The following is a 14,474-nucleotide window of genomic DNA, read 5'->3' as shown; positions in this document are numbered from 1 at the left end:
CTGTTTAACTTAATGTGTGAGTTACGTACTTGCGGACAAAACCCATTGAAGGTAGATTGAACAGAGGCCTAAAAGACTTTTTAATTTGTACCTGGGTTTTAAAATGTGCTACGTCACATATAAACGTTCTAGAAAAGTCCACTGAGCCATTAGTAGAGTCTAGTCAACACATTACTATAGGTCTTCACGATTGGGACTTCCCAGAAGGCATTGCTGCAAATTGCTTTTTTTCCCCCTGACTTCTTCTCGCCGGGCGCGATATTAATGTCTAAAACACTCTGTGGGTGCCACAATAGCCGTAGAGCGTTTCTGCCAGCAACGGTGACGCGGGGGATGATAGACGCGCTCTTTTCCATACACGGTGTTCTAGGACAGTTACGGAAGAGAAAAACAGATTAGCTTTTCAGTGGCAGATTGCTATTCCAGTCACAATCGCAGCGCCGTGTTCCCGAGAAGCAGATTCATTGTTAAGGATTTCTGTAATATGGGGGGCACAAATTGGAAAAATGTGTACATGGCTGCATCTGTCAGCCAGTAATGCAATAACACTGACGCAGATCAGAAAAAAGTGAGTTCTGGATGTGTTGCTGCAGATTTGAACAGAATGAATCCTTCCATTCACATCGCTTGCATTTATCAATGCTGTGAAGAGGCCACACCGCCTAAATAAGTATTTTGAAATATTTTATGTCTCGGCAATACAGTTGTAGAAACTGCTGTGATAAATCAATATTTTGTGCCTACAGCATGTAAACATAGGATTGTAATCTTTAAGGCAGTCAGTCAAAAAGTTGAATTTATCAGTATATTAATCATGTTTTTTAGCAAGACTAAATCTGGTGTTTGTTTATATTAAATGTTTTAACAGTGTGCCATTGAATATGGAATGACACATATTTCATTGCACAAAAAATGACACTTGTTTTATTTGAAACTGTGACAAAAGATAAGCTGCTCTTTTTCAGTTAACCTACTACGGCTACTAATGAGCGCTTGACTCAGATAACAGCTCAAATTTGTCATACTGCCTCACTGTGAAAAGCTGTACTTACAGTGCAAACAGTAGATTATTTTTCCTTCTGTATGTGTACTAAACCAAAGACAGCCTGTAAATTATTTTTAAGAGGTCTGCACGTATGGGGTGTGCTGCTGAAACGGGCTGCCAGCGATCACGGTACAATACAGGACGTTCATGTTTTGACTTTAAATGACCTTTGATGTTGTTTTCAAGAACCTGCCTATATTTATCTGTGATGACTACATTATGCATTTAAAACATAACTAAAAATTGTTATTCATTTGATTTTCTGATTAATCAGTCCAGTTAATTTTAATTAATAATCTCTAATAAACTAATATGAAGATTATACTACAATAACTACAATGACTTTGGAGTCCTTAGAAAGTGCTTTACCTTGTGACTTTATGTACAGTATGGCATGCTTGTATTCTGAGGGGTTATGGGGGATGGAGTATGCTGGACTCTGAGGGGTCACCAGGATGGACTATGCCTGACTCTCTGGGGTTATGGGGGAGGAATAATGCCAGACTCTGGGGCATGAGGCTTTGAGATTATATCAGGAAGAAATAAGATACTCTAAAATAGGCGAGAGTAGTCACTTTTACGCAATGAGATGGGAAAGCCTCAGTCATTGGCTTCCAAGGGCAGTAGCTTATTGTACATTTCTCTGTGGGATTCCTGGACACAGTAGTGCCAGGATGATCTAAATATATGCCAGTCTAGAAGGATGCACAATATCGGAGAGCCAGCATGATGGAATATGAAAACATATATTAAGCAGTGGAAAACATGAATGTGTATGCGAATGGACATGATTTAAGAAAACACTGGATTAGAAGATTATAGAAGGGGGGTAATGGATTGTTCTGGAATGTAACCTTTCATCATGTTAGTAGATGTAACTGTTCAGCCAGGATTACAAAGGTGCAAAGCGTTTGGATGAGCTGGGAATCGGGACCATTCCCATGGCAACCAGTCACATGGCACTTCTTGATATGACAGCGTGGACAGTGTGTCATTTCTCTCTCAACAGACTGCTCTTCTCGGTATAGACTCCTCCAGGCTGCTGCTTAGCAATTATCCACCCTATTCATCTGCCAACACATCATCACAATGCAAAATTGTCCCACAATAGATGTGCACTGTAGCTGTGATTGAAGTTGACCTCCTGTTTCAATTAAGTACGCTTCTCTCTGTGTGCAGCGTCTGTTTTCGCAGAAATGTGCTTTAATTAAAACCAAAATGTGTTTCTCCTGCAAATTATTATGACTCATAGGTCATATAGAAATGGAAAAGGGGGACTTGAAGCAAATTAAGACATTGATACATGATACCAGAGATAGATTCTGAATCGCAAGTCATTTGAATATCAGCAATGGTTGCAATAGGAACAAATGAAAACCATGTGTCTTTTTCTTTCTTTTTCACTTTCTTTGGATTTAATTTTGGATAATGTAATCAGTATAGCTGTGTGAAGACCTGTCTAGTGGTAGTGTTCTGCAATGTGATAGACAGCACTAGGGATACTGCATTGCGTTTGACTACTACAATTGGTTTTCATTTCGCTTTCTACATTGAACAGGACCGTGACTATTATTTTATTCAATATCAGGAAGTAAACGGGAGTGCCATGAGGAACCTGGGTGTATAGGGGGAGCCCGTCCTTCGCTTGCCAACCCTGCATAAATAGTTAAAGATAAGCTAACATTACAGTACGTAGTATATTATGTTGTGTGTGTGTGTGGAGGGGTGCAGGGACAACACTATCTGTATCTGTTCAACCATTATCTATATTTGTATTCGGGAAACAAGCAAGGAAGAGGGTGTACTATCTGTTTGTCTTGCACTGTCATTTCACAAAAGCATTTGTCACTGTGAAGGACTGGTACTGTAAGATCCAGGAGTGAGGCAGTCGAGTCAGCAGGCAATGGAGAACACTAGCCAGAATCAGAAATGCAGCTCTCAGGCAATTTTAATGCAGCGCTCGCACACAGTTCCAAAGCACTCCTCCGGATGCTAAGCGTATTGAAGATAAAAATAGTTACAGGGAGTTCTCGTAGAAAATCTGCAAACTGATAATACTTCAATTCTAATAGTCTGATTGGTCACGATGGCATCGATATTGCAACAATCAGTCACGTGCCAGGTTGCTAGGCAATCAGCCGTTGCACCTAGCTTATATTTGTATTGTATGTTTGTTTGAATTCAAAACAACTCGTTAGCTTTTCCTTTTCACCAGCCAGATGCAGTGTTATCTGTTCTGGGCCAAGCCTGTGGGGAAGGTCACCCAAGGCCCCCTTAATGTGCACTGGGAAAAGGATGAACAAAATGAGAGGAACTGAAAAGGTATTGCCACAGAACTGTATAACAATCCAGTTAATAGCCCTAATAGTGCAATAGCAATCATGTGTGATTTAGAGTGGTCAGTGATTATCAATGTGAATATTTGATAGCCCGCATAGGTGTGTGTGTGTGTGTGTGTGTACGTGTGCGTGTGTTTGCGTGTGTGTGTGTGTGTGTGTGTGTGCATATATGTGTGTGAGGTAGATTGCTGATATTGTCCCTGCTTGCCTGCACCTTCTGTGAAGGAATGTGTGGAATATGCTCTCTGACATCCTCTCCCACTGCAGTCTAACAACTCTCCTGCTATGTACCAAGCTGGAGTGGGGACTTATTACAACATTAGTTCAAGCATACAAGGTTGCATGAAACTCTCCAGATTAATTGTGTGAGCAATAGTGAAGGGTGAATGTGTGTCATTTGTACAGACATGCATATCATGAAATGCTTAATACAAACACCTGCAAGTGGTGGAGATATATTAGAAAACACAATTATTAGTCAAAATGAGTATTCAGGGGGAGATACCAGGTTGGGTGTCCAGTCATAGGGGACATCACATCCCTACAAAGGTGACAAAAATGTATTAAAAATTGTGTTTTACTGTGCGCAACAAATGACTGGTGTTTCATGACCCATATATTGCTCATTTTCTCTGCTAAATGGTCATTGGTCAACCTTGGGAACGAAACATATCTGCCATTATTTGTGCATTTCCCAGTGCGGTCGTCAGGTCTGGATACACCCTTTATATTTATAATAACCAGTGGAACAATGGTAATTTCACTAACAGATGCAAGTAAGAGTGCCTTGGACCTTTAAATTTTATCGTTTCCTTCTGCTTCGCTGCTTCACATCTCATGATCGTTTTTTATTCGGAATAAATTACAAAGGAGCGATTCGTCTGCACTTAGTGTGGGGATTTCAGATTGTCTCATCATAGTTTTCACACACAACCGTACCCGCACACGCGAACCTTGCGCAAGAACGCACGTCTTCGTGCACGCCCGCGTGCCTGAGCGTGCAAATACACACTCGTAAACACAGACAGAAATGCACACGAGTACACACACAAATACATACACACGCATAAAGATTATTGATTGGTTTAATCCCAGGAGCAGTGGGCCATTCCAGGTCATGGTTCGGAGGCGCGTGGCTTTGTGCTGTGGAGAGCAGCAGCTGCGCCGTGAGAGTGATGCTGAAGGGACGTGACCGTGCATCGTGACTCTCTCCCTGCTCAGATCCCCCCCCCCACCCCCCACCCCGCCCCACCACCACCCCCAGTGAGGCTGTGGCTCCTCGCATCTTTGAGCAGTTGGGTGGCAGAGCTGCTCGCTTGCCAGAGTCCATATTACTGTGACAGTGCCCGCAGCTGTGTACTGTTCATTAATGTTGTGTGCACACGCACACCCACGCACGCACACACACACAAACACAAGCACACACAAACAAGCACACACACGCACACATACATACACGCACACACACACACACACACACACAAACAAACATACACACAAACATAAGTACACACATTTGTATATGCAGAAACATACATACACAGATAAACTCCTACACACATGAGCAAGCTCACAGACTCATGCGCATACACACAAACATATAGCCACACACACACAAACAAAAGTACACAGATTTGCATATGCATAAACATACATGCACAGATACACTCATACACACATGAAGAAGCTCACACACTCATGCTCATACACACAAACATACAGCCACACACACACACACACAGTTGACAGACCTTGCCAGAACAAAACGATTAAAATGATTTCCATTCAAATGAACAAAAACAATACAATGAAGTAAACAAAGCATCACTGTCAGGAGAAATATAACACTTACAAAACATTTAAGACACTGGGGGGATTTCATTTATTTTCACTGTATAATTCTGCTGTATTACAGAGAATGGCAGAAAAAACCTTCCTTTTTAAAGAACATACAATGAGAGATCTTGAACTTAAACCTTGCAGTCTTTATTATAAAGACACTATAAAGACCAATGCCAGATACCGGGTTTAATGAGTTCTCATCTAACCTATGTAGAACAGTTAGTACCCAAACAAACTGTAGTTACTTGCAAAATACCTCAATAGTGTTCAGTCACTTCCAGACCCCGGCATAAGGTTATTTTGTGCACACATAAGTTGGATTAATTGAAGTTAAAAATGACAGAATTTATTCAAACAAACTTTCCATACATCATAAACAGGTAATTCCTCCCAGAACGTAAATACATATTAACGTATAATTGCTGCTTTAATTAAATATAGCTCCATTGACAAAGATCAATATGTAAAATACACAAATACACCAAAACACACACACACACACACACACATGCAATTGCACAAACACACACACACACAACAGCTTATGGCAATTATCAAGCTGACGCATGAACATCTTCCAAAAACCCCTTTGCTATTTTCCTTTGCCTGATCAGTATCAGTATGTAGGTCATCTTTTCTGTAGGGGAAGAGCATTCCCGGAGCCTGTTTTGTTTGAGGGGCAGTTCACGGCCGAGCCAGCATAGAGAGACTCTCTCTCTCTCTCACCTCCCTCTCAGCTTGACTGCACATGAACAACACTCCCTCACTCACAATACACAGCAGAGCCAGGGCCTCCTCATGTTCCCTTCACACTTTAGGATGGTGGAAACGGTTCTATGACAAGGATCCCAACCCTGGTCCCAAACAGTCCACCTCTTCTCAGCAGATTTCTTAGTTGTGAATTGGTTGCTGTTTTTTGTCCTGTTCAATAAGACTACAGGAGCCAGAAATGCATTGGATTAACCAGTCATTTATTAGACAGGTGCCTTTTATTTTAATGTGACATTTTCATTTTCAAGTGAAAGTCCTGAGAAATTGTAAATGCATTTCTATAATTGCATATGCTGTAACAATGAAAACTAAATATCAACTTTCAAAACTGTTGAAGGGAGCAAATATACCCTTTCATCATTGTGAATATGTCTAGGTCTACATATGCACTAAATCAGCATACTAGTGGCAGACTAATGAGTAATGGCTATGTATATTATAAGGGGACATTGACTTTAAATACATACATTCAAATTACACCTTGTTGTATACTGTAAGTAGCATGTGCAAGAATGCTTGGACCACATGTACCACATTTAAAAAGACTGGTCCACAGGAACATTTAGTTGAAAAATCCTGCTTTATGCATTGGCTGTCTACAAATATCATAAATCCATCAAATCACTGAGTTCCCCTTTAAGGCAGTAACTATGAGGACTGCTATATGTGAAGGTTTTTGAAGACCTCTGGTTATTTTTATTCCTCTCCATTTCTTTTCAACAGCAACCACTCCTGTGGACCACCTTGGAGCCGAAGACTCACAGCTAGTAGCATAGAGCCTATATAAAAATAGTCTACATCTCTGTCACCATCACCCATGCCTGTTTACAGTGCTGTCGCATGCATTCATTTCTTTCTTTTTTCTCCACAATCTTTTCCAATATAGAACAGTTGAATGTTTGCTTCCATGGAGTCACAGAGCTAATGCAGGTATTATTTATAGCTGATCACACATTTCCTTTGCAGTCTGATAAGCAACCCATGATTTTCTCCGAGAGAACCTTGAATTGTAATGACTGGGGTAAACCTGAAGTTGGAAAGCTCATCCGTCTCAAAAACCCTTATGAATGGGTTCCATTTTCTTTCAAAACATGCCTTGGCAGCCAGTAGTGGGAAACACTACAGGGGAGGCAGAGAACTTAATTCAAACTGATAATGATAAAAATCTTGAACCTGTTCCTTGTTTCTATCTCTGTAAGGCTCACTCATAAGCAGATTATATAATTTTTACATGTTTAGTCCACAATATTGTATCTTTTATTACTAATTCTGTCAAAGAAACGGTTGAAGTAAATTATTTTTCTCATCCAAAAGATATTTAAGATTTTCCTTCATTTTAAGCCAAAAGACTTTTTCAATCATAAAAAAAGAAATCTATGTGAAGTACACAAAACTAACAAATTAATTAGCCACTGTTTGATTGAATGATTAATTAAATGTATGTAGTGCCTTCCATTATCTCAAAGCACTTTTATTTACAGTGAAGGGAGGAAACTTACCTCAACCACGAATAATATATAGCACCCACCAGGGAAATGCATGCCTGCCATTTTGTGTTGGAACATTCACCACACTGAAATGGGATAAGAAGGAATCATCACATAATGGGTGATAATTGAACTGAAATGAATGCTAAGTATGTAAAAATAAAGAGAGTCAGAGTAATTTGAAAATAATTGCTCTGATACTGGAAGTAAGCTGTTCAGAGCTGCTGGTTTGAACCTGTGAGGATCACAGTGCCTCATATAAATTGCTGGCAAGAATGTGCCAAAGCTCTGAGATATCTGACAACATCTTAGCTGTCAATCACTGCTGACTACAGTTGTCCTGATTGCCCTTTCTGACTGTCACAGATATGTTTTGATGTTGTATCTTTGCTGGTAAACTCTGGAAGTCTTCAACTGTGGCTCAGAAAGATGAAACTCAACTAATCAACCAATCAGAGAGAAGCCCTGCCTGGCTACAAAAATATGCCAGTATTTGTTAGCTGACAACATATTTTTAATTGGGATGGCAGGTATGCCATCCACCAAGTTAAGGCTTGGTTGTGCATGCCCCATACCTATATAGCACTTTAAGCAGGAAGATTGCACCTCTGGGCCACCGTAAATAACCACAATGACCACAGATTCTCAGCCCTTAAGAACATTAACTTCTGTACCTTGTGATCTCATGTAAACACACAGAATCCAGACACAACTTCACACTTTCACACAATAGATCCCCAAATCTGGCTTATTATGTGTTTTTCCTTCTTTTTCATGCTGATTTTGTCATCACAATAACTCCAGTCCCACAATAATAATTTCCACATGAATATTTAGCTATTTCTGCCAATAATATTTGATCAATGTAGTCTGATGAAAGTAACCAGTGGCAGAATACTTGAATACACAGGCAAAATGGACAATTAAGGGAATTCATATTTGATGATATTTCAGCTAATAGAACACATTTTTAATACTTTGTGCTCAACATCTTTTTTTTGTGAGGAAGCTAGCTTCCTTGTTACCTTTCAACTATTGCTTTTACCATCGTATAATCTTTGTGGGAGACACATTTATATTTCTGAAATGCATTCGCTATCATTTCACATGCAAACATAATACTGTTTCACATAATATTGTTTCACGAGCAGGAATGCATATCATTTAAATTTTGATGATAGCCTTGCTAATACAGTTACTTTTTTAAAGGTATAGTGCTTGAACTGGTAGTCTACGTAGTAACGAGCAAATGACCACATTAAGAAATGTCATTTTATTGCAAAGGCACGTCCCATTGTTTGAATCCTTTTGCGTAAAATACAGCCACACACACAAGTTTTTGTTTTTCCATTTTGACCAAGTTTGACATTTATTGGCCTCGCTTGCTAATGGTTCTTGTGCCACTGACCGATTCGACAGAGCGAGTATAACGAGTGATGAAGATGGCACTGAAATGAACCACCAAAATCTGCATTGCATTTCGGTCTGGTAGGTAGGCCTCCAGGTCATATAAGAACCAATGCCATTGTGCTTCTGGGTTTCGCTACCCAACCCTATTCATGACTCTACATAACTACAAGGTAGGCCATAAAACTACTTTTACGACTATTCTTGCTGGCTTTGCCCAGCCAGCGGCTTGTTCTGCAGGCCTGCAGCTGGGTACTATTGGAGTCCTTTTGCAATGTTATACACAGTGATTAAAATGCTCAAGCATGCAGGCAAGATAAATGACGTATGTGTATGCATGCCTGTCTAGATTTAATTATCGTATGGTTCATACATTTATATTCATTATAATTACCAGTTACTCATAACAAATAAAGTACAAAAACAAGTGATATCTCAACAAAAACATGTTTTCAACAAAAAAAGCCAAGTTACTCATGCAAACAAAGTGCTGTCTCTTAGTCATTAATTAAAACTTAAAAATATAATATATACAAAATATAAGCCTGCCCTTAAAAGTATTGATATCAAAATGAGGCTAAGTTACAACAAACTGTATTGGCTATGTTAGCTCACAAAAATTAAACAAGCTGTATTCCAAAGAAATGCTACCCAATGTTTCCTTCATTATTTCATGTAACTTGGCCCTGCGTTATTTTCATCTTACCATCTGAAGAGAATATTTTCATTCAAACTGTATCACATCAGTGTCAAATAACAAAAATTGCCTCATGGAAGAAGACATCACTTAAGTTAATGGTTTAATCAGCTGATGAAAACTTACACTTCAGAAAAGATATGATTATACTTGGTTGGTTGTCAAGTTAATTTTAAACAAAATCATGTAAATAATAATAATAATAATAATAATAATAATAATAATAGCAATAATGCATTATATTCATCTTGTTCTTTTCATATACCCAAAGCATCAGATGTAGACAATTGTTCAGACATATAGTCTAGTCATTTTTACAATTTATACAAGTGTAACACAGCTGAATTTCTGATTATTTCCACCATACATAATTGGCATTTCACACGTTCAGGTGACACATGAACTTTGAATGACTGCATTCTCTTCAGAGGGTAAGATGAAAAAACATAGTGCCAAGTTACATGAAATAATTCAGGAAACAGTGGGTAGCACTGCTTTGGAATAGCTGAGTAGTCAATATTGTTTTTTGCAACTTGGCCTCATTTTGACATCAATACTTTTTACACCAAGCCTAGAGTTGTAATTGATTACTTACAGTCAGTACATTTGTATGCAGGAGAAACTTGGCATTTTGTTTTAAAAACATGATATACACAGATTGATATATTCTATACTCCACAATTTTCGATTTGTCATCAAACAATTCACATTGTGCAGATTCTCAGCTTTTATCATTGGGGATTTTTATACATTTTGGCTTCATTTTGTGGAAATGACTGCACTTTTTATAGATAGTCCCCCCATTTCAGGGCACCATAATGATTGGGACAAATGGCTTCACAGGTATTCCTGATTAGTCAGGAGTGTTCAGTTGCATCCTTTGTTCAGGTATAAGCGAGATTTCAGTATATTAATTCTAGGCTTTTGATTGCATTTGGAGTCTGTTGCTGGCATTAGTCAACGTGAGGACCAGAGTCGTGCCAATGAAAATCAAGGAAGCAATTATGAAGCTGAGAAAAAATTTAAAAAACATTCAGAGATATAAGCCAAACCTTAGGTTTAAAAGCAACTGTTTGGAACATCATTAATGAGGAAGAGAGCACTGTCGAGCACAGTAATTGCAAAGGGCTTGATAGGCTAACAAAGACAGTTGATGACTGAAGAGTTGTCACCATAAAGAAGAAAATATCTTTTGGGCATTATTAATTTGCACTGAGTCTTCAGGTATCACTTGTGTAGAAAAGCTGGACATTTTAAGTGACACACCAAAAACACCACTCCATAACAGGAAGTCTTAAAGTACACAAGTCATTTGACTTGGTCTGCCAGATTGACATCAGTGCACCATTTATATTAAATATTGCTAGATGTATCGATGCATTTAAGACCAGATTTTGGATGGTAAAAAAAACTGATAGTTCCTTGTTATTCTAGATGTTGCTGCTCTGTTGCCGCAGTTTAATGTAAGAAAAACGTTCTCACATGTCTCAAGGATGATGGTCGAATCCTCTCTGCTGAATAGGAGCCATTCAGCTTTTATATTAAATATGATATTTTAATGCAGTTTGTTTTGTTCGTTTTGTATTTGTCTGATGGATAAGTCATTTGAGAATAACTTCGAGAACTTGCAAAAACATGTAAAAATATGTGGGAGGATTTTTTATTATTACCCAAAACCGATAAACCCCGAAATAAGCTGAATCTGCGTGGGATTGAGTGTAGAAGGCCATTCCTGAGGGAAACTTGAGCGGGGAGGTTGACAAGGACGGCTGGTTTTTTAATGGAAACAGAGACATCAAGTGGTAAGATTTGCAACTGCACTTTTGTCATCAAGTTATGCAATAACTTGAACTGCTTACTGTATTTTATTACTGACTGGCTGCATTGCAATAAATAAAAGTGCACGTAAGCATGTGTCCAGATTTGTTTTGAATGCTTTGATGTTTTAAAACTGCTGTATTCAGATGCAAAAATGTTTTAAAATTTTTTATTAAGCTGTAAGCAGACACTGCAAAATTGCATGTCTATACTTTACAGAACAGGAATACACCACACGTCATGTATTTCTGTTCTAAATCATATTTCTGTATACTGGCACCAACGGCTAGATGACATTTGTCTTGTGCACAAGACTTTGGTTCCTTTTCCATAAGCCTGGTAAAAGCACTGAAGTTCAGAGAAATGAAACAACCTACCTTGGGGACATAATCAATACTTTAAACTGATCAAACCAGTCAAGGCTTGTTTTATGTGAATGTGATGAAGCAAACTAGTGACACAAACAGAAACTGTACAGGGAAGTAGTTGAATAGAGGAAGTCTGTTAAATATACCACAATTCTGGGAAGCACCTTCTTGGAAGCTGACCAGTGTTTAATTTGTCTCTGACGTCTCTACGTCTGCCACAGTAGGTGCTGTTCCCAGATGGTAAATGTAAAGAGTGTCTTGGGATCATTTCAGATCTATTATCAGTAAGCTAAAAATGTATTTTTGAGGGATGCTTTAGGTCAGTCAGAGTTAAAATGAATCATAAAGAATGAATACAGTTTGTCTTTGTTATTCCAATCCAAAAACATCCTAAAATCATCGCCATCATAAGATTTTGCGATTCACTAGCTCTACCTAGTGGCCAGAATGTTTTTTATTTGGAAATAACTGCACATTGTGCTCCCTCTAGTGTTAATAACGTGTAGGCATATATACACTGTGGAGACAAAAATCTGCAGCCTCTACCAAGTTTGCTTTCATCATTCATCAAAAGCTACCACATAATTTTTAATTTGTTCATATATATGAAACAAAATTGCATTACTTTTTACTAATACAAGTTAAAACAAGTTGCTAGAATAAACAGAAAGTCAATTTCTCTATATATGCTACAGTTTGTTTTGTCTTTTCTTTTTCTAAGGTTCCAATAGATATATGATTCAATTGGGATAAGGTAAAAGTGGAAAGTTGTACAAGTCAACAGTTCTTGCTATTCCTTGAACCTCAGACAGTCCTGGAAAATATTGTAATCATTGCTGTCTAATGCTGTTCTGTCTCCTGAACATGTTAGCTTAATAAATTGGCCTTCGGGTGGTGTGGCTGCTCTAGGTCTGCATGATCTCGCTTTTTAGCTGCAATTGGGCATTGGGACAGGCATTCATCTCCAGAAAAATACATCAAAGCTTAGCAAGACTTATCGGAAATCAAAGAAATGGCAACGAGTCTCTAGAATGGTTCACATTTTGACTTTCTGTTAATGTTTGCTAAATGTTTTGACTTGTGTTTGTAAAGAATTATGTAATCTGTTTCAGATGTATGAACTGGATAAAAACTTTTGTGTTCGTTTTTCAAAAATGAAGAAAACAAGCAGTTATTGTTAGTGTACAAACAGTCAGACAAATTAAAGGAAAAACCTATATAAATGAGTAGAGATATGTTCGGTGATAAGGCATGGCTCACAGTCGGCATTCCAGTTCATCCCAAAGGTGTTTGATGGGGCTGAGGTCAGGGCTCTGTACAGGCCAGTCAAGTTCTTCCTCATCAAACCATTTCTTTATGGACCTTGCTTTGCACACGAAGGCATTGTCCACAAGTGGAAATTTGTTTCAACCAAACTTTACAGTTGGCATTCTGCATTTGGGCAGGTAGCATTCTCCTGGCATTCGCTAAACCCAGATTCATCCATCAGGCTGCCAGATAGTGAAGCGTGATTTATCACTCCAGAGAACACATTTCCACTGCTACAGAGTCCAATGGTGATGTGCTTTACCCCACTCCAGCTGATGCTTGGCATTGCGCGTGGTGATCTTAGGCTTGTGTGCAGCTGCTCGGATTTGGAAACCCATTTCGTGAAGCTCCCGATGAACAGATCCAGCGCTGACGGTTCTTCCAGAGGCAGTCTTGAACTCAGTAGTGAGTGTTACAACTGAAGATAGATCATTTTAATGTGCAAACACGCTGCAGAACTCTGTGGTCCTGTTCTGTGAGCTTGTGTGGCTTACCACGGCTGAGTTATTGTTAGTCCTAGATGTTTCCACTTCTCAAGCTCGAGCAGGGAAGAAATTTGACAAACTGACTTGTTGGAAAGGTGGCTTCCTATGACAGTGTCACGTTGGAAGTCAATGAGCTATTAAGTACGACCCATTCTACTGCCAATGTTTGTCTATGGAGGTCGCATGGCTGTATGCTTTATTTTATGCGCCTGTTAGAAATGGGTGTGGCTGAAGTGGCCGAACCCTCTAATCAGAAGGGGTGTCCACATAGTTTTGGCCATGTAGTGTGTATATATATTTCAATGTTGCATCAATTTTGAGATATAGTATGGTTCAATCTATAACAATATCTTCTTGGTTATATCGAGTTATAGGTTATTTTGCCAAGGGAAAACCTCTAAATCTTATGTTCATTTTCCACATTTCACTCCATATAGTGAGCGAGTGCCATAATGTTTGGTACAGATACAATAATTTTCAGCTTTTATTTATTGAAATATCAAATCAAGAGCCAAATCAAGAAAGCATATGTCATTGTCCCGAATATTATGGAGCTCACTATATGGAGTGAAAGGTGAAAAGTGAACATAAGCTTTACAGGTTAAAAAGGTGTTTTCCCTTGCCAATATAACCAACAAGATATTGTTATATATTGAACCGTACTATATCTCAAAATTTATGCAACACTGAAAAATCCTTTTTAAAAAAAGCATCAATCTAAAGCTGTCTAGTTTAAGAAGCCTGTTATGCTTACAGCTCCCATTCTACTATGTTAACAAATAACTGTCAACACACTAGTCAACCCATAAATTTAATCTATTTTCAGTCGTCACAACATTTGAAAGAATTTACAGGCAGACTCAACTGCGTTTGGTCTGCAGGAGTAAGAGCCTGACCCGGGCACAAA

Source organism: Anguilla anguilla, chromosome 6 (genome assembly GCF_013347855.1).
Source record: "Anguilla anguilla isolate fAngAng1 chromosome 6, fAngAng1.pri, whole genome shotgun sequence".
Taxonomy (NCBI): Eukaryota; Metazoa; Chordata; class Actinopteri; order Anguilliformes; family Anguillidae; genus Anguilla; species Anguilla anguilla.
The sequence above is the reverse complement of the archived record's forward strand: the minus strand, read 5'-3'. Positions refer to the sequence as shown.